We start from the raw sequence: 24,650 nt of genomic DNA, 5'->3' as shown, positions 1-24,650 counted from the left end.
TGTAAAGCAAATGTAACCTGTAGGGAGTATTTTGCAAGGTGCTAAGCAGTTTGAGCAACCTGTATAATGTCCTTAACTGTAAGTGACTTGAGCCCTGAATCATTAATGCTCCTGCCCTTTTTCTCTGAAGTGCCTGTACTATCAGAGGCCATTTCAAATACACTTAAGTCATAAATACCTTGCATATCAGGATAACCTGCATCATCAGCAGCAGAAAAACAAAGGCGATATAAAAAGAAATAAAATAGGTGTAAAATTTCATGTTGCAAACACACCTAAATGGATTATACTTTCAAAAGTAACTGTATAAAATGGCATGGTGAGGTTTTCTTGGTGTACTTCTTTAAGTTTTCTAGGATGATGTTACTAATTTTCAGAGTAACCATGTTCTCAATGCCATGCAGATGCACTCAGTGCAAAGGGCTTTTAATCTGAAACTGGGTCTTGTTCATATGCTCATTACGGAGACAGACAGCTGACCAAATTTACTGCCATTCCCAGTACACTGAGGTTCCCTACCCATACCCACAGCATGTTGGTAGACACAACCCAGTGCTCTTTTCGGATCAGTTAGGGCACCTATCCATGACGTATTTTGAATTCAGATAGGCAGATCACACTTTATGCCCCAAAGCTAAAATGCTGAAGCACACAAATGCAGGCAGGGATGAACATTAAAAAAACCATGTATGCCACAGAGTGAAATACTGCACTGGCAAATGACAAAATAGATCAATATGTACTTTGCCAGATTTGTTTCTAGACTTATAAGTAGCTGTCTATTCTTAGAAATGTTTAGGTACTGTGCTGTGGAGTTTTAAAGCAAGTCACCAAAAAGCCTTTAAAGGATTCTCAATAAATGCTTCAGACATGGCAGTCTGAAGCTCATGTTCTCATGGGCACTGCTACTGTCTAGTAGATATTAGTAAAACTATAAAATTGTAAGGAACAGTCAAAACATCCAGAAAATGCCCCCAGAATAAAGAAACCATTTTATGCTGCTTTTGCAAAAATACTTACTTACAATACAGTTCTGGAAGAGATTTCCAAGCAAGCCAACTGCTGCTTTAGACAGTTTACTGGATGGTGTGGCTCAGCTCTTTCATACAAGAAGCACCTACAGTTATATCTGGAAAAGGAAATAAAACCAAAATTCTTTGTGAGCAAATACGCAAATAAAGTCGTTTTTCTTTCTATAACCATGATCAGGTTAAAACCAGCTTTAGCAGGACTATATGAAGTTCTCATGCCAAGCTTCAAGTGTGTTGTCCATTTACAGGAACAAGCACCAAAGCACAGTCAAAGCCGACCTAGGAGGCTGGAGCTGAGAGCAACTGTGCTTTGAGAACAAAAACATGTTGAATGTATCAAAGCAGCGAACAACCTGGCGCAGCTGCTTTTCTCATCTAGTTCTACTTGAAGCATTCTCAGGAAACACAAAATGAAATACTGGCGTTAGTGTCAAAAACTAGGTGATTTCAGCAGGGCCAAGAACTCCAGGCACCAACTTCTTTTTCTCTCTTGAGTGGGTGTTCACTTGTAAGTTTTAGACATGTTAGCAATTCAATGACTGAACGAATTAATGTTCAACTTAACAGTCATTGTTAGGCTGGGAGGTTATTACTGCTTGTTCTGTTACAGTGACAGATTAAAATAGGTTTGTATCTGAAAAGTTGTTTTCCACAATACATATTCCCTGACTTCTCGTACCAAATCATTTTCTTCCATCACGTCAACTCCTATTGTGTGAACCATCACTGCGAACTCTGCCACAACGGCTGGGATGGGCAAGGAGAAACAGCACGGGGACAGCCAAGGCAGAGACGGAGCACAGCCCCTGTTACTTCTCTTTGGGCTGCCATCTTCTTTTTTCCAAGCATTTTATGTCGCTTATACGAGACTTCTCGACAAAGGAGCACACACGTTTGCAGGACATGTTCTACTTTTAAAGCAAGCAAATAAAAGCAAAACCCAAAAGCAAAGAGAGAGCTTGACTTCATCCAGGCACCTAGTGAACAGAAGAACCTGTTCACTATCAGGCACTATTTCCGCACACAGGATGGAAAGTTATGACTTCCCAGACCACAAACTGGAAGGCAGGTTCTTATCAGTGGAAAAAGCAAGCACCAAATTTCAAGGTTGAGCTGACTGGTATGGAAGAATCAAAAAATACCACTACATGTCTGATTTTTGCAGACTCAGATCCATTTTGTACTAGTAAGTGAGTTTTCATCCTTCCCTCCTTCATTTTTTTTTTTTTCTTTCAGGGTAGATAGCAAGCTGCTGACAACTCACACTGTACTAAGAGCTGTTCACACCGCACAAAGTGTTTACCACTCACAACTGATGCTAAAAATTAATTTACAGCACCACTACAGAAAGCTTTGACAAATTGTCATGTGTTGACACAGTCATAAGTTGTTGGTTAAAAAAAGTAACACTTCCCTCTTCTGCCACCTCATGTTTGAGATCAGGGATGGGCACATTATGCAAAGTTTGAGGGTTTGTAAGCTTCACAAATGTTTGGGCTTCACAAAACAAGCTAGGTTGTGAAACTTTTTTCTCTTACAGTTAGGCGTGTGTTTATTGCTAAAAAGACTCTAGTAAGAAAAAAAAAAAATATCCTTTCTCATCTACCAAGATCTGTGTGTTGTGCAAAACCAGGAGAAAAGGCTGTAAAATAAATAACCCTGCACGATAGTTGTTCTTCCCATGTGAACGATAAGATCAGACCCGTGACAAATACCCAGCTACTCAGAGCTGCAGACGCCACCCACCTACTGTAGAAAGGAAAAAAAAATAGCTGCAAGTAAGAGTTTTAATTGTTCTCAGCTGTCACACAATGTTATCTTAAGTGAACGCATTTATTTCTCAATTCTTCTGTATTGCTATATAAGAAAAAAAAAAAAGCAGTGGTGTTCATCAGACGAGGTCCAATTCGATTTCCGTGTACTCAAGATAGTAACCATTAGTCAGCACTTGTGCCCGCGGCGGCTCTTAAATTTTAACTCCTCCTTTTCTTGGTCAGGGCAGGGTAAATAATCTGTCTTGTTTACACAGTAGAATTGGTAATGGACACAAAGACAGTTGGGGCTGAAAGGCAAAGTGTTTCAGTAGTACCGTGCTAGCTTAAAACTTTAGCAGCACCCTGGACTAAATCATGGCTCAGAAACTAGGCTAAGGCTGGGGAGAAACAAAGATAACCTGGAGATAAGCCAGGCATCCACTTGGTCAAGGTAAAATGACCTGAAGTTATCTTCATCTTTCTTCTCTCCTAAGGTTTATCTTTAAGTTGCCCAGCACTTCTGTGACATCCACGTGAACCCAAGCCGATGTACTCCGACGTCAGTAATGAGCAGGACACGAAGACTGCCAGTGCAAGAGAGAAGAAAGGGAGATAAGCTGGGCCCTGCATCAGGCAGGAGTTGAAACACTAGAAATAGTTTAGGGCAGCACGACACAGCACAGAGAAATAAAGATTCTCAGCCAAGTGGGCTTCATGAGGAGCACTGAAGAGCCACTTTTTCCACCACCAATCTATCCTGCCAACACTGATAGCTCCCATTAAACTCCATCACCTTCTGCAGCACACACCGCACAAGAATGAGAAGGAAATTCCGTCAGGAAATTAACTTTGCAATACAAGGAATTCATTTCCTCCCCACCCCCCCCCCAACATTCATACAAAGGAGAGATGCTTTGAGTGGTTCCTGACCCCTGAAGAAAGGCAACTTTACACCTTTGCAGAGGTGATCCACTCACCCTCGCCTGTGCCTGCAGCAGTGCAAGCAGTGATGCCTGTAATTTCTCTACAAAACCCGAGGTATGTAATCTCAAGCAAAAGGAGCTTCTGCAAAACATTAAGCGGATGAAATTTCATACAGACTCACTTGCTCACACCTCACGCACCTTCTCTGAACTTTTTTTTTTTTTTTTTTTTCTGCTAAAATGTAGAAATCTCACACTGTGCTATTCGACTGGCTTTACTGCCACTGAAACCAATACTGTGTGAATTTGCTTTTGAGACCTTGACTTCATGTTAGCAGTGGACTAACATAGAGATTTTTGCAAAACACACATGTAGGAAACTGGTAGCTCCCCATGGACCTACTCGTGCTAGCAGAAAAGCAGCACATGTCCCAGTACAGAATTCCTTTGTGACCTGAGATGTTACTCTGAAAAACGACACAGATTACTCTCTGGTACATCTAATGGAAGCGGAGACATTTACGTCATTACAGTCAGGATGGACATTATCTTGTGCTGCTGATTGGAATGATATCATCCATGATTAATTAGCTTAGATTGATGTACATTTAGAAAAGCAATCAAGAGGCACCTCCTGTCCCCCATCAATAACATCTTGCAAAATCTCATGCAGAAGCACATGCCTGCTCTAACCAAGGCAGGGCCAGTGCAAGAAAATCAAGAAGAGTTCAGCAACTGGGCAGTGCAGACAGGGACACTCCTGCGGCCTCCCTGCTCCACACCTTCAGGTTTTGGCACAGGGAGGATGGATGGCAGTGTCTTGGCCAGTCTACAACCCATTGCTATCTGCATGGTGTTAGAAGAAAGTCACAAGATTTCAAAAGTAGAAGGGAACATATGAATCTGTCCTGCTCTCTGGATGATTAACACTTGGACTTGATGATCTTAGAGGTCTTTTCCAACCTAAATGATTCAATGACTCTATGACTCTGTGATGCACAAATGTTGCCGAAGGGGTAAAGTGCAATAAATAAACTGAGAAATGAGTTGTATTGTCACTGCCTGCATGTGATGTAGACTGAGTGACACAACATCTCTGCCTAGAAAGGAAAAAAGGAGAGGTACAGCTGTCTTATTCCCTGGGCACCACTGTTCCAGGCAGCGAGGACAATGCTGGGGTTTAAGACAGCCCCTCCTCTCCCAGAGCAAGAGATGTCAGTGACTACGACGTGGGTAATTTTCCTGTCTCTGCTCTGCACCCGTCTGTACATCGCTGCAAAGGTCACTGCGTCATATCTGTTACACCGAGGTCTGCCGCCCACCAGCAGGCAGGGAAGCAGCTTATCTGGGCAGCCTGGCAGGACCTCCTGCGAGCACTTGGGCGAAGGGGAAAAAACCTTGCAGCTTTCTACTGTGTGGGGGCTTCAAAAAAAAGCTCCAGTTCTTAAGAAGGGACTGAGATGCTCGAATTACCTTGAACTGAAAGGATCTCAACCTACATCAGTTCTGCTCAGCACAGCCCAAAGACATCATTCCCTTTCTGATTCTCCCTCCCCGGTGTGGGAGAGGTAGCTCTGGGAAGCAATAGCTCTGTTAGCATGAAATGGTGGGGAACAGAATCAGATCTTCCTTCGTGCCTCTCTGGAGCACACCTTCAGCTTCGAGACCTCGCAAGCAAAAGGAACCTGGTGGCTCTGTGAAGAGTTTAATCACGCGAAAGCCAACATCCACGTTCCCCCTTTTGTGGGCTCCATCAAAACGGCAAGCACCCCTCAAAGGCAGTGGGAACTGTCTGCCCCTGTACAGAAATGTACTCAGACACATGCACACGGGCCTCCCTCTCCTCTCCCTCTCACTTTAAGTCTTTTTCTAACTGCATACATTACTGTATTTTTTCACAACTTTCTTAGCATTACATCTGCTGTATGCTGCGTAACAATCAATGCCAGCATTATCTATAGCATTAGCAAAGAAGCAAAACATGTAATTCATTGAAATAGGACTCTTCTTCCCCAACTTCTCATAGCCATTTTTGGCTATGTTAAATAAATCCATCTGCTTTCTTGCTTGACTTGCATCTACTGTGATCAAACCTTCACCAAAGCTAGCAGCATTTTGTTTCTAACGAATATATTCCAATGGCTGCTCCCAAGTCAAGTCTCTACTTCTGGCTTAGACAATGTCATACAACTTTTATTGTAACGCAATGTTTACAAACAAATGAACTTTAAAATTCAGCTAAATGACAACACACAGCTGAGGGACTCTGGAGGCTTAGCTATCACAGGAGCAAAAATCACTCTTTGTACGGCTTTTGTAGAACTGATGGTAGGATTCTCTGCATGTTTCTGAGCCACCTCATGCCAGAAAAATAACTAGATAACAAAGAAAATCTATAGATACCGAGTTTTATGAGACCTTTAGCAAAAGTGCTTAAATCAGACCATTTGGTTAGTACATACTGAAATCCTCAGATCTACGTCATGTGGTGCCACCTTGTATATGCAACCTGATTATGAGCCAAGAGAAAGAACCACCTCCAGAGATCAGGGATTGGTCTCACCTGCCAAAATACAGCACTACTGCTGGAAGCTTTTCCTGACCTTTCCATCCCCAGTGACTTCCCCAGGAGAAAACATTGCAGGAAAGGTAACAAAGAAGTTAACTGGTAGTGTATGATCCATCTTCTGTCCCTGCTGATAAAGACAACTCAATGAAAAGAAGAACATACACCCCGTGTCCTCTCAGGTGTGCTGAAGGAGTAAAGTGGTGGAACACTGCAGGGAAAACCTTTGGCACTTACCCCAAAATTACAAAAGAATCCCAATTTCAGGAGTTGCTGGCCTGCAGTGAGGACATGTTCAATGCACTGTCCGACCAGCAATGCATCCGCTCACGTTCAAGAGCAAATGTTGAAGAGGCGTGTGGGTATATGTGAAGGTCTCACTCAATCCTACATCGGTCCAGTTCCTGTCTTCCCAGTGGCTTCCCTCACCACTAGAAATGCTTTGGTTTGGATTTTAGTCAAGTCTGGTTTACAGTGCTCAGATTCAGCTGTTAAAAAGAAAACCCTGCTGGAACGCCTTACTCATTACGCAGCCTTGCAAAAATTATTAGCTATGTTACAAGGCATTTCCCTTTGGGGACCAGAAAGGGTGAAGAAAAGGGATGGAGGGTGACAGTTCGTGGTTTCTAATGCAGCAGCAAGAAAATAAATAAGTAAGAGGAATACAGGATATAATGTGTTTACATTTGTCAAAACAAGTTTCCTGGAGACAGTGAGGGTTCATGCTGCTGAGCTGTCACTTCTGCTAGAAACTGCTGCCTCATGCTATCAGGAGGTCAGTCACTGACCTACTTTCTGATAGAACTGAATTAATTTGCTACTTCTGTACACAAAGCTTTTTTTTTTTTTTTTAAAGGGATACTCGACAAATCCTTTAAAAGTTGCTTTTTAAACCAACTTGGAGCTTCACCTACTGGCATGCAAGGACATTATGCTCCCTGGCACAGGGCCCACCATGCTCGGTCTGCTTATTCTTTCGGAAAAATCCATACAGAATATTTTTAATGAGTTGACACAACAAATAATGTCTGTCCTTTCTGAACTCCAACATTACACTAACACTCAAATACTTGCGATATAACTTATTACAGACAATACCGAAGGATAGGACTCAAATAATACTGTTCTTTCTCCAGGCTGCTCCTGAAATAGATGCCTACTTCAACAGGATTAGCTCCCCAAATAGACAGATGCATGACATGGCATATTTATAGTATTAAAACACAAAGTTATTAATAGGAAACAAAATGAGTAGGCGAAACTTATAAACTAAATACCTGTTGATCCGATCATCCCCTGCACAGAGCCACAGAACAAACATCTGCACTCACTGGGAGACAGTGGTCCGTCAGGAGCTTTTACACTACAGCATAATACTCAGAAAGTGAAGTGGCAGTAGTAGGAGCAAAAGAGGTGGCATCTACCTGCATGATTTGCTTAATGGCTACATGGACGCAGATCTAATGGCATTACACTAACCCCTTCATTAAAATAAAACCACAGCTAAGCCAAATCCTTGGACTATCAAAACACCAGAAACCATCTCTTGAAATCACCCTTAGCCATGATATAATAGAAAGCTTCACAGCTCTCATGGACTTGTCTTTCCAGCTCTCACGTTGGTAACAGCACTGCTGTTCAGAAAGAGAAAAGCAGCGTATCGCTCAGTGAAGGCAGGGCCACTCTGCATTGAGGTTATTTGGAAGATGAGGCCCCATCAACTAGCACCTGCATCAGGCCTCTCAGGCAACCTGTTCTCATACTTTGGCTCCATCTTCCACCTGCAATGTGAAGATAAGAATCTCCTCCAAATGCTTGGCTTGGTTAGTGCTGAGACACTGGGGTAGAGACTTGCACTTCACATTTCCCCAGGGTCCAATATAACAATAAGGGAGGTAGTACTGACTACCAGACAATTGCTAGTATCAAAACAGATTTATGATCACTCGAGTTCTTGGACTTGATGAGGCTGGTGTTGCCAAAGATAACTATGCTAAGACTAGCACTTCCAACTGCAAGTGCATTTCTGTCAACTTTTTAGCTTTCATCTCTGCATATTTACAAGCCCCAAATCTGAAGTTCAAATAAATCCAATAATTCACTCAAACCCACCAGGATTTGAAAACATTAGGGAAGTGTCAAGATGTCATCAAGCTTGTTCTGCGGAAAAGAGTACTTTATAGTTTCAGAAAGAAATAGACAAGGGAGCTATTTAACGAGATGGTGGCATATTGAAACATGGATAGATAAGTAATTAATAGCTACCTTCTCTAAGTGAAAACTTTTCTGAGTGAAAAATCAGTTTATATGAAAAACTACAAGTCAATTGCTGCCATTTTGGGTGCATAAGAACTGTCACACGTTAGCATCTCCATTACCATGAAGAGTTTTACTCCTTTGAAGTAACTCACTCAGCTCTTCACTTAAAACAGCAAGTGGGAAGCAAGGAACTAACAGAAGGAGATACCAAAGAAATGTCAAAGTTCACAACTATAATTCTAAGGAAAAATGTTGTAAGAAATCCATGAAAGTGGAGGAGGTTCTCCCACAAAAAGTTAAAGCTAAGGCATCAGATTCATTTTAGCCCCTAGGAGAAAGAGCAATTGCATGACTGTATGGACACCATCATTAGCATTCAGAACACTGGCCAAATAACCTCTATAGGTTGGTACCTCAAAGCATTTTCCTATTAAAAAGGTCCAATATTTGACTAGGAGGTCATTTGATTCAGAACCCTCTTCATCTTTGTGTGGGGGGGTTTCTTTACCAAATTTCTATACAGATTCCAGTTGAACGCATGGCACCATAAAATAAACAAAAGGGGAGAGAGGGAAAAATAGTCATGCTCCAAGAAATAGGAAGTATAAATTCATTAATTAAGCATTTAATTCTTTTTTATCTCTCATGTCTGCCTCCACAGTTTAAAGTCTCTCTCGGCAATCAACCAATTTTGGGATTCACTGCTGTCATGCAAATCATGGCAGTACTTTAGCTAAAAAGGCACTGTCAAACATAATGAAGTTTTCCTTCAGCTTGTACCCACACTGGTGCTGCACACAGCACACACACGACTTCGGAGAACTATCTGGTGAGGTGGGATATCGGGCTTTACCTACACGAGCTCACAAAGACTGCAATTTGTCAGAAGTGGCAAGGGCACAACTGTTTCATCTAGGTCATTGGGACCACATGCCACAGAAACCATACCAGAGTGTCATTTATTATGTTACCAGTAATACTCAGTCTGCTTGGAAACCTATTTGAGAATTTTCAGTCATTTTCTTGCATTTTCTTTCCAACCTTGCACCCACAGAGAAGGCCATCTGCACTCAACTTCAAAGACATACTATAAATATGGAAGAATTTTCCAGCACTTCCCTACTACGGCTCAACCTCCTTGCTGAACCAGGGACCCTATTCCCTGTCCCTCACCCCGGGCTGCTGTGCACCAAGCCCAGGAAGGACAGGCCTGAAGGATGCCAGATTGGGCACATTTCTCTGTTCGGTGTTTTAACACCTTGTTTTCACACTGGTCATACTGCAATTGGCGTTGCAGTACGCCAAGGATAAATGAAGCAGTCCATTACACTCGAGGAGCATTTATTATAAGGCTTTGCAATGTATAAGGATAGGTATCTGCGGACTCAGGTGAAGGTGGTGCTGATGTCCTCATTATAGACTCAGTTTACAGTGCACATTTGGCTGCTTCCCCTGACTTCACAGAATCCCAGAATGGTTTGGGTTGGAAGGGACCTTACGGGCCATCTAAATCCAACTCCCCCACCATGGGCAGGGACACCTCCCACCACACCAGGTTGCTCAGAGCCTCATCCAACCTGGCCTCGAGCACTTCCAGGGATGGGGCTGGGACTTCTTCCTGCTTTACCCATCCCCAGAAAGCTGTGGCCCAGTGGCTGACACTCTGGCTGCTTTGACTCCCAGCAGCGAAGGAGGCTGCAGGCTCTTAAGGGCAGCGGCCATCGGCCTGCGTTGAGGCACCGTGACCACTCGGCCTCTGGGCATCACTGCAACACAAAGGGCAATAACCCAACTGCCAAAGAAGGGCAAACATTCAGTCCTGGAACGACGGCACACTTTAGGCTGAACACCTGGTAGCCCACAGCTTGAAATAGAAATTTGTGTGACAAAAACTGCGTGACATGAAAGTCTGTAGCAAAAAGAAACCCAGCAAGCTGCGCTGCTTAGAATCTCATTTTCCAACCCCGGTGAAGTCCAAGCAGCTCAAACAGGGATCTGTGACATCGCTCTATGAGTAAAAGCTATTTTAAACTAATTTTGGCAGCTACCAAGAGCTGTAACCAGGATGCCTTCCCGCATTTTTCTGAAAGCGACTGCTGGCCAGCAGCACGTCGCGACAGCCGCCGGCTCTGCCAGCAAGGTGCCGACATCTCCTCTGCCACCCAGACAACGTGCATGGGGTTCCTGCAGCCCAGAGCCCTGGGACAGAACACAGCTCCTGGGACAGAGGAAGAGTGTCACCGATAAAACCTAGACTCTTCCAATTTTGAGAAGTTCCCCTTCCTTAAAGCGAGTGTTAGACACAGAATACCCAGCAATAAGCTGCAAAGTCCTTTTTTATAGGCGCTCCCTTGAGGTGACCCCCCATAACTCATCCCCTTTGCCACTTCACCTTTCCAAACTTATGGCGGTAAAACAGCTTTTACAACTGCATGTGATCATGACACTTCTTAAGTATAAAAACACCTTGTGCATTTTTCCATTTTTCAACAAAAATGAACATCCCAACACAGGCATGTGGACTGTGATACCATTTGCTACCATTTTCTGATCCCAGCCACTTCTGCACCAGCCCCCAGAGACACGTGAGCTCGAGGCAGCTTCCACAAATGCCAGCACACCCCGAATTTTGTGGGAGCACAACTTGCCACTGAGAAGGCCCCGAGGGAACACAAAGCTCCCATCTCAGCTTCCTACCTGAGGAGACGTGACAGGAAGACAAGGTGAAGCCTCAGGACCACACAGCATAGGCCAGAATGAATTAAACTAAGTATTTAGGGAAAGGTCTGCAATAACTAAATTCCATTTTTCCAATGTGCACCACAGGAACATGTGCATCATCAGAAAGGAGTGGTATAGTGCATCTGTGTTGGATGGAGGGAGGGAAGGAGGTCAAGTAACACAACTTGGAAAGAAAAAGCAGGATAATTTTACATGGAGATAGCACTGCAGGAGGAGGCAAAGGGTTTTTTTTTTTTTTTTGCACAACCACAACAAGGCCTCTGGGGACAGCCACGTGCAGGGGCGCGAGGGGGACAGGCAGGGACATTGCTCACATGGCTTTGCTGGCAGAAGATGAGGTGGAGGTCACATCCTTCCTAAAGAAAACTTCTGCCTGCACTATCACCCAGGGCACGAGTGGCTGTCCTACAGAAAAAGAGCAACACACTCGCTTGGTCAGCCTACGCCACCCAGGACTGAGCTTATGGAAAACAACAAATCCCAGGAAGCGAGGCTGCTCCATGCAAACTGGACACAGACAGACTGCAGCAGCTGAAATACATAACCAGAGTGACATAATGTTCGAAAATATTTCTGTGCTTACTAAGACAACAACAAACTGAACCCTGATGCTGTATTTTGGGCACAGTAACTAAAGCTATCTTTAGACAGGGAAATGAGAAGTATGTGCGTACAGATGTTCCAGCACGCATGAAAAGCAGAGAATTGGAAAAAGCGCCGACTTCCAAGGCTCATAAAAACGCTTGCTGTAAATAAGGGTGGGAATAAATACACCAGGCAATGCTGAATCAAAAGCTAGAAGAGCAGGCAAGAAGCCAGCAGTTGGTCATGGACCGGTCAGGTTTAATGGCTGAACACTTCCCTCAGCTTCTCTGCTTCTGATGGATTTTTGCAGGTATTATTCCTTTCTGTCGACCCTCCCTACGTTTTACTCCTTCTGCCAGCTTTTTCATGCAGCTTTCTGACTATCTCACTTTTACAGATCCTCTCTTGGATGCGTGATTGAAGCTATAAATTCACATCTACACATCTGTAACAAAAATAGTTTTTCTAAAAGCTATTCTTCTTCCCTATCAATGGTGACACAAATGATATAGAGTCACCGGCAATTCGGGGGTCTTGCTGCAGCTTTAAACACCGACCAAGACAGAGAGTAATGCTCTGTCTCACAAGGAAAACAGCAATAATGGAACTTTTTGCTTTTTCTTTCATTTTTTTTTTCTTAATATAAAGCTGTTATTCTTGGAATCATTTCTATTTCTGAAGAATTGAAAAATACAAGAAATAACCTCAAAGCTCTTGTTCCATGGAACAACTATTATTTCCTAAAGCAAAACATAATTATCACCTCTCTCCAGAAAAAAAACTTGGAGTCCATTAAGCGAGGGCAGATCTAATTTACCATGGCCACTGCTCAGCTCGCAGTAGTAGGAAGAGGAGGGTAGCAACAAACAAAGTACAATTTACATATCCCTTGAAAAAAAATTTCTCTAAGTAGGACATTAAAGATTAGGATGGATGCTTCCATATTTGCTTATGACCAGGCCCTGCTTTTCGTAGAAAAGCAGCGTAGTGGTGGCAGGGTGACAGGCAACCTCAGAAAGGAAAACAAAAATGCACTAACAAGAACAAAGAAAGTTAGCAGAGACTGATTAAAAAGCAAAAGCAAAAGCAAAAGGGGGGAAGCGTGGCAGACAGGGACAGTGCTCGCAGAGGAAGCTCACTCATACTATATAGTATTTGGAAATTTTAAAACAAAGTCCACCCTCAGTGAGCACCTCTGTTAGCCTCCAGGAGAGCCCAGGAGCTTCTCTCAGCCCCACTCCTCTATTTGCACCCAGCAGAACAACGCTCTGCTTGCAGCAGGTGCATGGAGCCACCACAACCACAGTGTGACAGCCAACCCCTAAAAGGATGCCCATATTTCTACTGTTCTGGGGCTATTTGCCATGATCCTTGTTAAGATTTTTATACCTAGCAAAAAAAAACCCTACTGGTTTTAATGAAATTCACAAACACATGCACGCATGGTGCTTAGAGAGAGGGGGTAAAAAAGAACATGGAATCAAAGTTCAGCTTCTTTCAAATAAATTTGTTAGCAGGTTCATCATAATTTTCTGACAGAATAATCTTTCCGTGGTGAATTATTTCCACTGGAAAAAATAGGAGACCAACAAATTGCTGGATATAATTTGTGCCTTAAATAATAAAGCAATTAATGGCATTTTAGCACGAACACATTCTTCTCTCCAGAAATAAAATCCGTATTTCATCTCATCTAAATTGCTTGGTCAGCTTCAAATGAGTGCAATATAAATCTCTTTCCCATACTGCTCCTGTTATCTATGATAAAGAAAAGAGACAGAAGGTAATCCTGTGTTCTGTATTCACTGACACATCATTTTCATGCTACACTACACTGTAATTTATTTCTAATGGGATAAACCTCTTGTAGTCTTCCCGCATTGTTCCGACACACATACATCCCCAACTGGCACTGAGATGGCGGGACTGGCAGGTGCAGCACCCAGGGACCATGTTCTGTGGAATTATGATGTCTGCTGCACATTTCAGCAGTGCTACAGCTGTGAAAATAAACAGATAGACTGTATAATTAAGGTATGCTTTTATTCTTTCCCACCCACTGCCTCCTGAAAGCAATGCAGTCAAAGAATTTGACAGTTTTCAGTACTTCTTGTAATTGCAAACTAAACTTTTAATTTTGCATCTAATCACTTTGAGACAATCCAAAAAGACACGTGGAGCTGGAGGATTTTGAAGAACGTGGAAGTCAAATGAAACCGAGAAGTGCTTACAATCTTAGCCGTAACAGAGATAAAACAATACAAATGAAAGTGTCTTTAAGCTCTTTCTGCTGTCCTGACCAAAAAGAATATAAGAAATAAGCAAACCTGGTGCTCTGAAATGCTGTAAAGACTACATGTATTATTTTTTTTAAGAACATTTTCTGCAAGATTTAAGAGAAGAAGAAGGAAATAAACGCCTTTGTTTTAGGTTTATAAAAGCTGTCTTCAAATTAAAAAAATCTGGACCAAACAGAGGATACCAGTTATTGTTGATGCAGTCCTGAAAGAGAGCTTGGTGCAAACAGAAAGCTACCGAAGCTGCAGTAATTAATATATTTTTAGAAAACATACATGTTTATTTTTAAAACATTTTTCCTGTCAAAATGTGCAAGACTACCACAGAATACTTATTCTGCTGCCGCTTAATAAAAAATATTATCAAGCACCACAACTTGAAAAGACTCTCAGGATTACCATGCCTTTCAGCCCCATCTCTCTACTTCAGCTCATCAGCATACTCACATACACAGGGCATTTTGCAGAGTAACCTAAAACATTAGGTAATTAGCCATTCACTACTTATCTAACTAATTCAGTGGCCCCATCGTTCCAACAGGATTAATCTCCTGTGATTCAGATGCGATGCAGTGACTTAACGGCCAAGACAACCATCTCTTGAGATCTCCTTCACAGGCGATGCGAAGTGACAGTCCCTTCCAGGGCACACTTCACAGCCATTTCAGGTGCCCATCTTAGAGGAGGTGAACGAACCCCTTCCCTGCCTACTGCTCTGCTGGGGCTGCACGTACCTGGACAAATCCTGCTCTAGTGCTACAGCAGTTTGGGGTTAAGCTAGGGAAGGAGCGAGGAGTCGGGTTCGGTCTCCTGAATCCTGGTCACCCCCAACAGTGGTTCAGCAGCTTGGCCAGCTCCAGCTGGAGCAGGTTCCGTGGTGCACCCTGAGCCCCAGGGTAGGCTGGTGGCAGCAGCAGCAAGCCAGCAGAGGAAGGCCAGCAGAAATCTAACACTGCTTCACACTGCTTCTCGGTGCACATTACGAATCTGCCCTGCTAGCTCTGGTTTACCAACAGCTCATGCTTCAAAAATTTGACAAAACACCCCAAAGGCTAACTCCTGCTGAACTCCATCCCTGCTGCCACCATCAATTTACATTACAGCTTTGTTCCAGGGACGTATCTGCAACTACTTACGCGAAGGGCCCGAGTGACGTGACTGAGCCGAGCGATGCCGGCAGAGCCGCTCGCCTCTGTGCTGGGTCACGGGGGAGAGCAGCGGTCTCGAGGCGGCTGGCTACCGGTTCAACAGGGCTTCCAGCTGGGATCCTGCAAGCCAAGCTCCCTGCAGAAGCCGCCTCACCAGATGCTGCTGTGCCTCTGTGGCGCCGGGGAAGCCCCCAGGCATCTGGAGCAGCCCCCGAGCAAGCCCCCGGGTCTCGCAGTAGGCCTGTGCTGTATCCCTCCCTACCTGCAGGGTTCAGCACCAACCCCTGATCTGATGTCAGCTCCTGTGTTCATATAGGCTCTTCTCATCCCTAACTCCCTCCTAAATGCAATCCAGATGAGCTCCCTGGTATGGGTAATGTAAGCAGTGGCTGCCCTGACTATGTGAAGCCCCGTTTAGCAGGCTAGTTTAAAGAGAGAGCAGAATCGTTTTAGATAAGACTACACCGCGGTTGGAAAGGGACTCCCTTATCACACTCCCAAGCTCGTACTCTGGTTTCTGAACTCCCCTTGCGAGGGAAGGCAGCATAACTCACACCTATGACGACGCAGGAAAATGCTGTGCTTTTATTTAGCTGCTCGTGATGCTTATCACTTCTTGCAGGGAAAACGCATAACCTTGAACTCAGATCTTGGCTGACAAAGAAAAGAGCATACTTTGTCACCCGGCAGCTCTAGGCATGAAGGATGGCTACAGGTTAGGTACGTGGGGCTGCTCTGCCCAGACTAGGAGTCACAAGGCTACAGCGAAAAACCTCTGGAGGAAGAACAAGGAGGGCTACGCCTGGCCAGCTATAGTCATAGACCAGGTGTGAGTGGTCATAAATGCCCTTGAAGCTTGTGCAACTAGGCCAGTAGGATGAAATTCAGAAGGAAGATGTTGGGATGCTGGGAACAACTCCATCCAGGGATGTCAGGTTTAGTCACTGGAGTCATCCCTCCAGGCATGGGGCTGGGATCATCTCACCTCAACCCTGTAAAACCAGGCTGGGTGAAAAAGCTGGTGGGGAGAGCACAAGCAGAAAATTAAATAAACCTTCTCTGTCTTAAATTTCTGACCCGGAAAAATCATCATCCAACAGGCCAGCGACACTGCCAGTAGGAATGGAAATTATGGCTGCTTGTACACTAGCGTAGGTGTCAAAGGAGGAGCAGCAGGGGTGAACTTGCACAATTGGCCCGGAAAGAGGAGTGCAAACCACTCTGGTTGTGATACACCACAAGGTGCAGAGCTGCACTGACAGAAGCACAGAGAGCAAACAGGGTCTGGTAACTTTTCTATGAAAGCAGAGCTTACATAAAAGAAACAGTTAAAAAGGTTGAACAGCTGAAGTGCTATTTGTACAAATGAAGAAAGTCTAAATAAAAGTATTTTATTTTCATCCCCACGTTCTACAAAGTAATATAAAACTCGCTAACCTAGACCGTGTTTTGTTACTGTAAGAACTGCCATCACTTGAAACACCAAGTGAAAAACACAGAACTGCCTTGTCAAACACGCAAGCACCCCATAACTGAGGGAGATAAGGTTTAGCTTTCAGGTCTGAAGATAGTCTGTAGCTACAGTTACATCATCTAAGGTCACTTTTAAATAAAGCTACAAGCAACTGCTTCGCTCCCACAGCAGCCTGTGGAGCACGTGCTTTTCTCCTATTTCCACAGCAACTTGCTTCACCTACTAGTCCCTGCAGACAGCTGTGAAACCAGAAGAAGGAGTGTGCTGTCCACTGTTCCTAATTAAAATCCCACAGTCTTGTGGTCAGAGAGGTCCAGAGAATCAGTGGGGTCATGTAATTTGCTCAAGGGCAGACGAAAAGCACAAGAGACCAGAGATGACAGATCTTCTGGCTGGTGTGTGCAGTGCAGCACTCCGCCACTGTGGCCAGGAAAGCAGTCACTGGGAAGCTCCAGTAACATTAAACACTCTACATTTGCAAAGGAGAAAAACACCACGTAAGTCCTGTCCGCTCAAGTGAACCAGGAGTAACTTTTTTCCAAATCCTTCTTGCAGCTGCAGATGTTGCTCTGGAACCAAAGACGGCTCCTCCGCCTGTGCCTATCTTTAGCTGTTCCGCGGTTTTTCTGTATCACTGACTGCCAGTAAGTTTTCACACTCCAAGGAATATCTGGTCTGACCATTTGTGTGTTCCTCCAGCTGCTCAAGAGCCCATCTGCTCGGACAGGCTTCCTGGCTTCGTGCTCAGCACATGACCCAAGTGTTTCCATCGCTTACCCTGGGGAGCTCGGGAAGCACACTGCTGCTAAAATGACAGATCTTCACATCTGTGACAAATCCACTACCCAGGATTTTGCCCAGGTATTTACTTCTGGAGGCACGAGGCGTCTGCCTTCCTTTGGTGAGTTTCCAACGCTCACATCCACATGTTAAAATGGAAATAACATCTGAGTGGAAGGCTCATAGTTTGGTCTTTAAATTTATATTTTCAATGACTAATTTTGTTTAAGTTGGTAAACGCAGCTGTTGCATTGCCAGTTGGTGACATTTCCTTTTGGACTTCCCCACTGGTTCGCGTGCTTCTGCCAAGTCATGTAAATCGACTCATTCCTTGTATTCTTTTGCCTTTTTATATATGCTTCAGTTGGGATTTGCAGAAGTTCTCCTGAGATTTGCTTTTGTAAGTAATTACCAGTCCTGCAATGCTAGACAGTCTTTTGGTCTTTATTTACATGTTTTCTGAATTGCCACTTAAGCATGACATGCTGTATCTAACCGACTTCACTTTATTACATCTAGCTGTATGCTTTTTCATGGTAACTTGGTCATGTCAACATCAAGTCAACAACAACCGTAAAGAGGTGACAGAATGGGTATCTTTTTACACCAGTGTTATCCACAACGAACCATTCACTCGTCTCTCCACTGATTTCAATGGTTACGTTTGTCAAGTCTTAGCAATTATTATAAATGCATATTTGAAAAGAGTAGATTAATCTCCTGAAAAAGGTGAAAAAAGTACAGATGCCACCCCTAAAAAAAACACAAACAACTGCATCATACTGGCAGATAATCTGCAACAAGCTTAGTAATTGGAGAAATATGGCCGTTCTTTTATCTCCTGAATTGAAATGGCCGAGATGAAGCTAAAAGATAAAAAATAGCTTTTTTTTTTTTTTTCCCCACAACAGTACCACTGAAAGCAACAGAACTTCTCTTCAACTGTTGCAATTGCTTGTGTCACTTTTTTTTTTTTTTAACTGAAATGCAATTTTATCATCTTTTTTTTTCCATATTCCCACATTTCTTGAAGAATTCAGCAACTACTCCTTCAATCGTTTTTCAGTAAGCTGGTCTCTACCTGCAGCTCCTCCAAATTTTGTATGTTTTTTCCTATCTGTCGGCACGCTGTGCACATCTCTAATTTTGCATTTTCAGTTCCTTTAGCAGTCACAGGCGCTCCTTCTGCCATTGTCCCTTTTTTGCTGTCACTAAAGAGTTTCTCCTTGTTAACCTCATACAGGCCCCTCGGGTGGTGGCAACTTACCTGTTGAGCTCATTCAGACAACAGTGAAGGAGATAGCTTTTTCAGCAACTAGGTCAGCTTCTTGGGCAAGGCTATCTGTTTTATTTCTCTTGTGCCCCTCTATTCTTGTTCTGAAATTGACTTTCCTGCTGCTTTTGCTGGCTGTATTCAAATGCCTGCTGTTGGCTTTGACATTCCCACCCTTTGAAATACACTTGCTTATTCACTATTTGGGTTTGCTTAGCTGAAAACCAGTTACATTTTTAGCAATCTAAGCTTTGTTCACTTGGTAGTAACAACAAAAGAAAAAGATTTTTTTTTTCTTTTTGGTCCTGTCAAAAAAATAACAATCCCTTCTACTGCAGGCTTAGATCTGCTGAAGATACGCGCCAAGTTTTCCTCTAATACATTCAAACCACAACAATTCCACCGATTGCTTTAGGGACATCTGTACATAGCAATGCCCACGCACCAAGAAGAGCCTTGATAGCAGGCAGAGTTCTGCCAGATCCCATTTTATGGCTTTAGAGACAGAAGATGATGCTTGGCCATCAATTCCTCCATTCTATCATCATCCCTAACCCCGACGAGGAAGTCTCCCCATTAGTAAGCAGATGTCAGGCTGAGGAATTTGGTCCAAATCTGCTGACAGCTCTTATCTCATCATAGTAGTTGTCTGTTGGTAACACTGTATAATTGTCATTTCATGTACTGTGTTTGAAATCTAGTTCAGAGCAATCGACTGCTAATTGGTTCCCAGTCTATAAGCTATTTTTCTGCCTTGGAAGTCATAATTAATGCTACTCCCTCTGAGTTATAATCATCTTGCTTCATGAATATATTATAGCTTTGTTTTCATTCTTAGATTGCTCTTTATCAATTCCTGGTCACAGACATTTCACTTACTCAAAGGGTTTTACTTAATGTATTAGGCCATCTCATTCACCTGCACCTCGTTTGTTGCTGCAGCTTTTGTTCTAGTGTTCCAGAAACCTACTTTCTTTCCTTTTTTTTTTTTTTTTTTTTTTTTTTTTTTTTTTTTTAGATGCTTGCCTGGCTCACAGTTTTCACCAAAGCAGGTCGTTTCATTTCACCCAAGACAGAATCTGTTACTTCCCTGGCACATGCTTTGCTGGAACAGCTATCTTGCCATCTTCCTATAATTTGCCTGTTTTCCAACGACAGATTTTTGCCTGTAGCTGAACCCCAAACACAGAATGTCTATTATTGCTTTTCATCTCAGCCATGTCATTCGGGCAGTTCAGTTTGGGTCATGAGGCTACACAACCTCACTGTACTGGGTTAGGCTGCAACCTTGGTTTAGGTAATACCCATGCGCTGCCAACTGCTAAAGAAACACAGCAGTTTTCCTGTCACCTACATAAGAATGCTGAAAGATTAGAAGACTGCAGAGTACTCACATTTTACAGTAGTAACAGCAGCCATTTCAATACCTGGCTTAAAAAAAGAAACCACATCTTATATCTCAAAACAGCTGCATTCTGTTTCCAGAGCTGCTGTGTATTTTTTGTGTATTCTTCAGTATGACATTTTGCATGTGTCCTTCCCTTGTTGCTTCCACACTAAGAGGATACTAGTTATTATCACTCAAATCTTATGCAGGTTCACATTAGGACTCCCTAAATAAAATGAAACACAGAAACTTAACACCTGCCAGAGCTGGGAGAAAAAATTAAGACATTTTTTTTGGCTACTGAACTAGCTCATATTCTTCTATACTTATGGTGTTATTTGGTTCAGCAGATGGAGAATGAAAAGGAAGGTCCCTTTTGCCAAAAATTTATATTACCTCACGTGAAAGATGTTATCTATGCTTAGGTCCCATGTGACAAAGTTGTTCTGAACTTGACGGTGGATAAAATGTAAGAGAAGAGCAGACTTTGCACTGGATAGTCAAAACAGAGACTTGACATATTAACATTCAAATGTCAGCGTTCAAGAGGGAGCCCAAATGTGCCAGCAGTGGTAAAAAGCATAGTAATTCCTCACTGCAAAAAGACCAGTCCTTTAGGGAGACAGACTCCACAGAGGGGAGAAATTTAACTGAGATTACCAGTATCTGGAACTTTTTAACTTGCTTTTCTAGAACAAAATGGTGGAGGGTACAGATTGACCAACCGAGATTTAGAAGCTAGACCAAATCAGGATGGTGATGAACTGCTATGTAAACCTGCAGGACAGCCAGCAGACTAGGTCAGTGCTTGAAAAATCCAGTCCATGTCAGAAGTGAAGATCTGGGGGCACAAACAAGCCATCCTTTTGGCCTCTATTCAAAACATCTTTGTAGAGCAAAGAACTCCTGCAGCTCACTCCTTCTACTGTATTAGTCACAGGAACTGAACTGGCACAGGCTGTACTGTCTGTCACAGTGTCCTTCTGGACAAAACGTCCAGCATACAGCTAGAGATGTATGAGATACAATGGGTGAACAGTTGGCAGGTGATCAGGCTCAAAGGGTTACAGCAAATGGGGTTAACATCAGGCTGACCAGTAACTAGTGGGGTTCTGCGGGGCTCCATTTTAGGGCCAGTTCCCTTCAGTATTTTTACAAATTAACTAGATGCAGGGCTCGAATGCGCACTTCTATCTGCAGAAGATAACTAAACTGGGAGGAGCTGTTGATTCCCTCGAGGGCACAGAGGCCTTGCAGAGAGATCTTGACAAATTAGTCAGGCAATCTCCAACTTCCTGAAATTTAACGAGAGCAAATGTCAAATTCTGCACCTGGGAAAGGGCAACCCTGGCTATATGTACGGACCAGGGGACAAGAGGCTGGTGAGCAGCCCTGCAGAAAGGGAGCTGGGGGATCTGGTCGACATCAAGTGGAATATGAGCTAGCAGTGTGCCCTGGCAGCCAAAAGGGCCAACCTTACCCTGGGTGCATCAAGCACGACATTGCTAGCCAGTCGGGGGAAGGATTGTCCTGCTCTGCTCTGCGCTGCTCCACCTCACCTTGAGCACTGTGTGAAGTTTTGGGCACCACAGTATAAGGACATGCAACTATTAGAGAGTGTCCAAAGGAGGTCTACAAAGATGGTGAATGATCTAGAGCGCAAGATGTATGAGGAGCAGCTGAGGTTCCTTGGTTTGTTCAGCCCAGAGCAGAGCAGGCTGAGGGGAGGCCTCATGGCGGCCTGCAGCTCCCTCACGAGGGGAGCGGAGGGGCAGGTGCTGAGCTCTGCTCTCTGGGGACAGCAACAGGACCCGAGGGAACGGCATGGAGCTGGGACAGGGGAGGGTCAGGCTGGGGGTTAGGGAAAGGTTCTGCACCCAGAGGGTGGTTGGGCACTGGGACAGGCTCCCCAGGGCAGTGGTCATAGCACTGAGCCTGCTGGAGTTCAAGAAGTGTTTGGACAACGCTCTCAGACATAGGGTCTGATTTTTGGGTGGTCCTGTGTGAAGCCAGGAGTTGGACTTACTGGTCCTTGGGGAACCCTTCCAATTCAGGATACTGTATGATTCTGTGATTCCACCTCTATAGCCAAAATGAGTGCTAATAGAAACAAGGATTTGAAGACAAAAGCTGTGGCATTATCTACACTGGGGTTGTCATCCTTGCCACGAGTCAAATTAGTGAATGGGGCAGGAGACAAGGTGGGGAGAGGGGAGAAGGAAAAATCGGAGTTCAGAAGTCTTCTAGTTAAAAAATAAGACACAAAGAGCTATTACCTGAGGTATTTTGATATCAGTATCAGCCTTTTAATCTCATCAAATCAATACAGAAGATACAAACATGGAAGACAAAGAGGAGACATTCAGGAAAACATAAAAATAGAGACGACTGAATGATGTTCATGGGTAGCTAGCTCTTCAGTAGCACCACTACAGACTGAGCAGGTGTAACTAAAGTATAGCTTGCCTTAAAAAAGCCAAACCATCCTCATTTCAACTCTTCTTGTTAACACACTGTAACAAACGAATGTTCATGTAAAGGCTAAAACAAACAACAAGGGACCTAGGTTGTGTTAAAATCCTCAATACCCACTTCTTGTATAATCCTGCACATCTTTTTTGTGCCTTAGCTTACACACATGTAGAAGTGGTGCATGTTGAAACAGGTGTCTGTAAAATGAGCTTAACTAAAATTCGGTGGTCAAAGTATTGTACAGGTAAAACTCTGAGAAAACTTATGTAATTTTGCCACTTGTGGTTATTGGATCTACCATTTCTCCCTAGAAAATACAGCTATGTATGAAGAGCATAAAATGTGCCCTCTGTTTCTGAAACTGAAACACACCGGTGAATCTACTGATTCATATCAAGACTTTAAAATGCCATAAGCAACCTCTTAGGTTTTCTGAAACATGGATCATTGCTTTATGGAGTTACTGTCCATCAAGAAAGAGAGATTAGCAAGAGGATACACTACAGCTGATACCTGTCTGTGCTAACTCCCTATGAAGACTCAATGAGAGAGCTTTCAATGTACTTTTTTTTTCTGGCAAAGAGCAGGTGTCTGAGTAAATACAGGTGTCAAAAAAATCTGTAGCTATTAAGTCTCAAATTAAGAAAAGAGGAAGTTTAAGGAAGACTGAAATGACTATTTCGGATTCACAAGAGAACATTTAGCTTCTCTTACTCAAAGTAATTACAATACTGCTTCATTTGCTTTGATTATGAATTTTAATTTTGTGATACCTACCTTTCTTTGCTTGGCCTCATAATGGCTAGACAACAAATCTGTACATAACTCTGCAGTAGTTTCATTTTTACATCTTGACAACTAGCCCTCTTTGACAGAGAATTGTTTAATATCTATATGTCCAGATAAGTTGGGATATCACTGAAATGTTCCATAAAGATCAGGTTTGTTGTCACAACTTATGATTTTATTGCTTGAGAAAAAGCGTGCAAACACTGAAGGAGAAGAAACATCTGCCCAAATAGGACTTGGCCCCAGTCCCTGCTCACAAAAGCAATCACTTGAGATACTTTAACTGGTCCACTTTTGCAGCTTTGTCACCTGCCATTACAGCACATGCATCACCACCACAAAGGCTCAAAAGCTTCCATCAGTTTGTACAATTACTTATGAAGTGCCTCATACTCTATTAAAGACAGGCGCAGTCCTGAGACTCCGTCCTGAGAAGAGCTGTGGAACTGTGCAGACAGAACAAGAAAGACTTGGGGGATGAATGCCAAGTGAAGGTTTGCTTGCAGAACATTTTTATTCCATTCTTCACTACTGGGTGGGCGACAGTTATATATACTGATGTGGGTGAGCACATGCAGGTTTTGTGGAAGACAGAGCACCAATGTTCATTCCCAGGAGGCTCTGTCTCACTTATGTGACACCCACATTCACTCTGCAATCACAACTGCACCAGCAACAATCTTGTCGGAGCCTGTGCTCAACTACACTTCCCAACTACACTTCCCATCACCCCAAGTCCTCTGACTACAGAATCAAACTCAGGATCCATCAAGCTAATGGAGAACTCTACCAACTGTTTTACCACTACTGTCATCTGCTAAGGAAGTACTTTCATCACATCTTTTAAAATATGTATTAGTCTGATATTTTAGCCTGATTACTTTTTTCTTACCAACTTCATAAAACAACAGCACTAAGAACACCAGAGATAACTGGAGCTTTTGATGTCTGCAAGTTGCTTTCAGGACCCTAGTCTAAGAGACAGAATCAATGCATCAAGAAATGTCACATCAAGGTTTCCAGTAGCTTCAGAGTTTCCCATTTCGTTAAATAAAAAAGTGGGTGGAGAAAGGAGGAAAGTTTATTTCTGCTCCACTTATTTGATGAATGCAAGGAACTGCATATATAAAAGATTATCTGACACAACCCCTCTCAATCTTGCTAAAACAC

At 43.3% G+C, this 24,650-nt stretch overlaps 1 protein-coding gene across 4 annotated transcripts in view; it reads right to left on the bottom strand.

Moving 5' to 3' along the window:
* Positions 1 to 24,650, bottom strand: part of BACH2 (BTB domain and CNC homolog 2) — a 148,461-nt gene that overhangs the window by 103,508 nt on the left and 20,303 nt on the right. For 2 of the 4 annotated variants that reach the window (XM_035323225.1, XM_035323226.1), the window contains exon 2: positions 1,021 to 1,129. The exons of 1 other annotated variant lie outside the window; for it this stretch is intronic. The gene's annotated coding sequence lies outside the window, so the exon portion shown is untranslated. The remainder of the gene's footprint in view (positions 1 to 1,020; positions 1,130 to 24,650) is intronic. One more of the 4 variants, XM_035323227.1, reaches the window with a different exon arrangement.

The sequence above is a fragment of the Oxyura jamaicensis genome, chromosome 3 (genome assembly GCF_011077185.1).
Source record: "Oxyura jamaicensis isolate SHBP4307 breed ruddy duck chromosome 3, BPBGC_Ojam_1.0, whole genome shotgun sequence".
Taxonomy (NCBI): domain Eukaryota; kingdom Metazoa; phylum Chordata; class Aves; order Anseriformes; family Anatidae; genus Oxyura; species Oxyura jamaicensis.
This window is presented reverse-complemented; position numbering and strand designations above follow the sequence as displayed.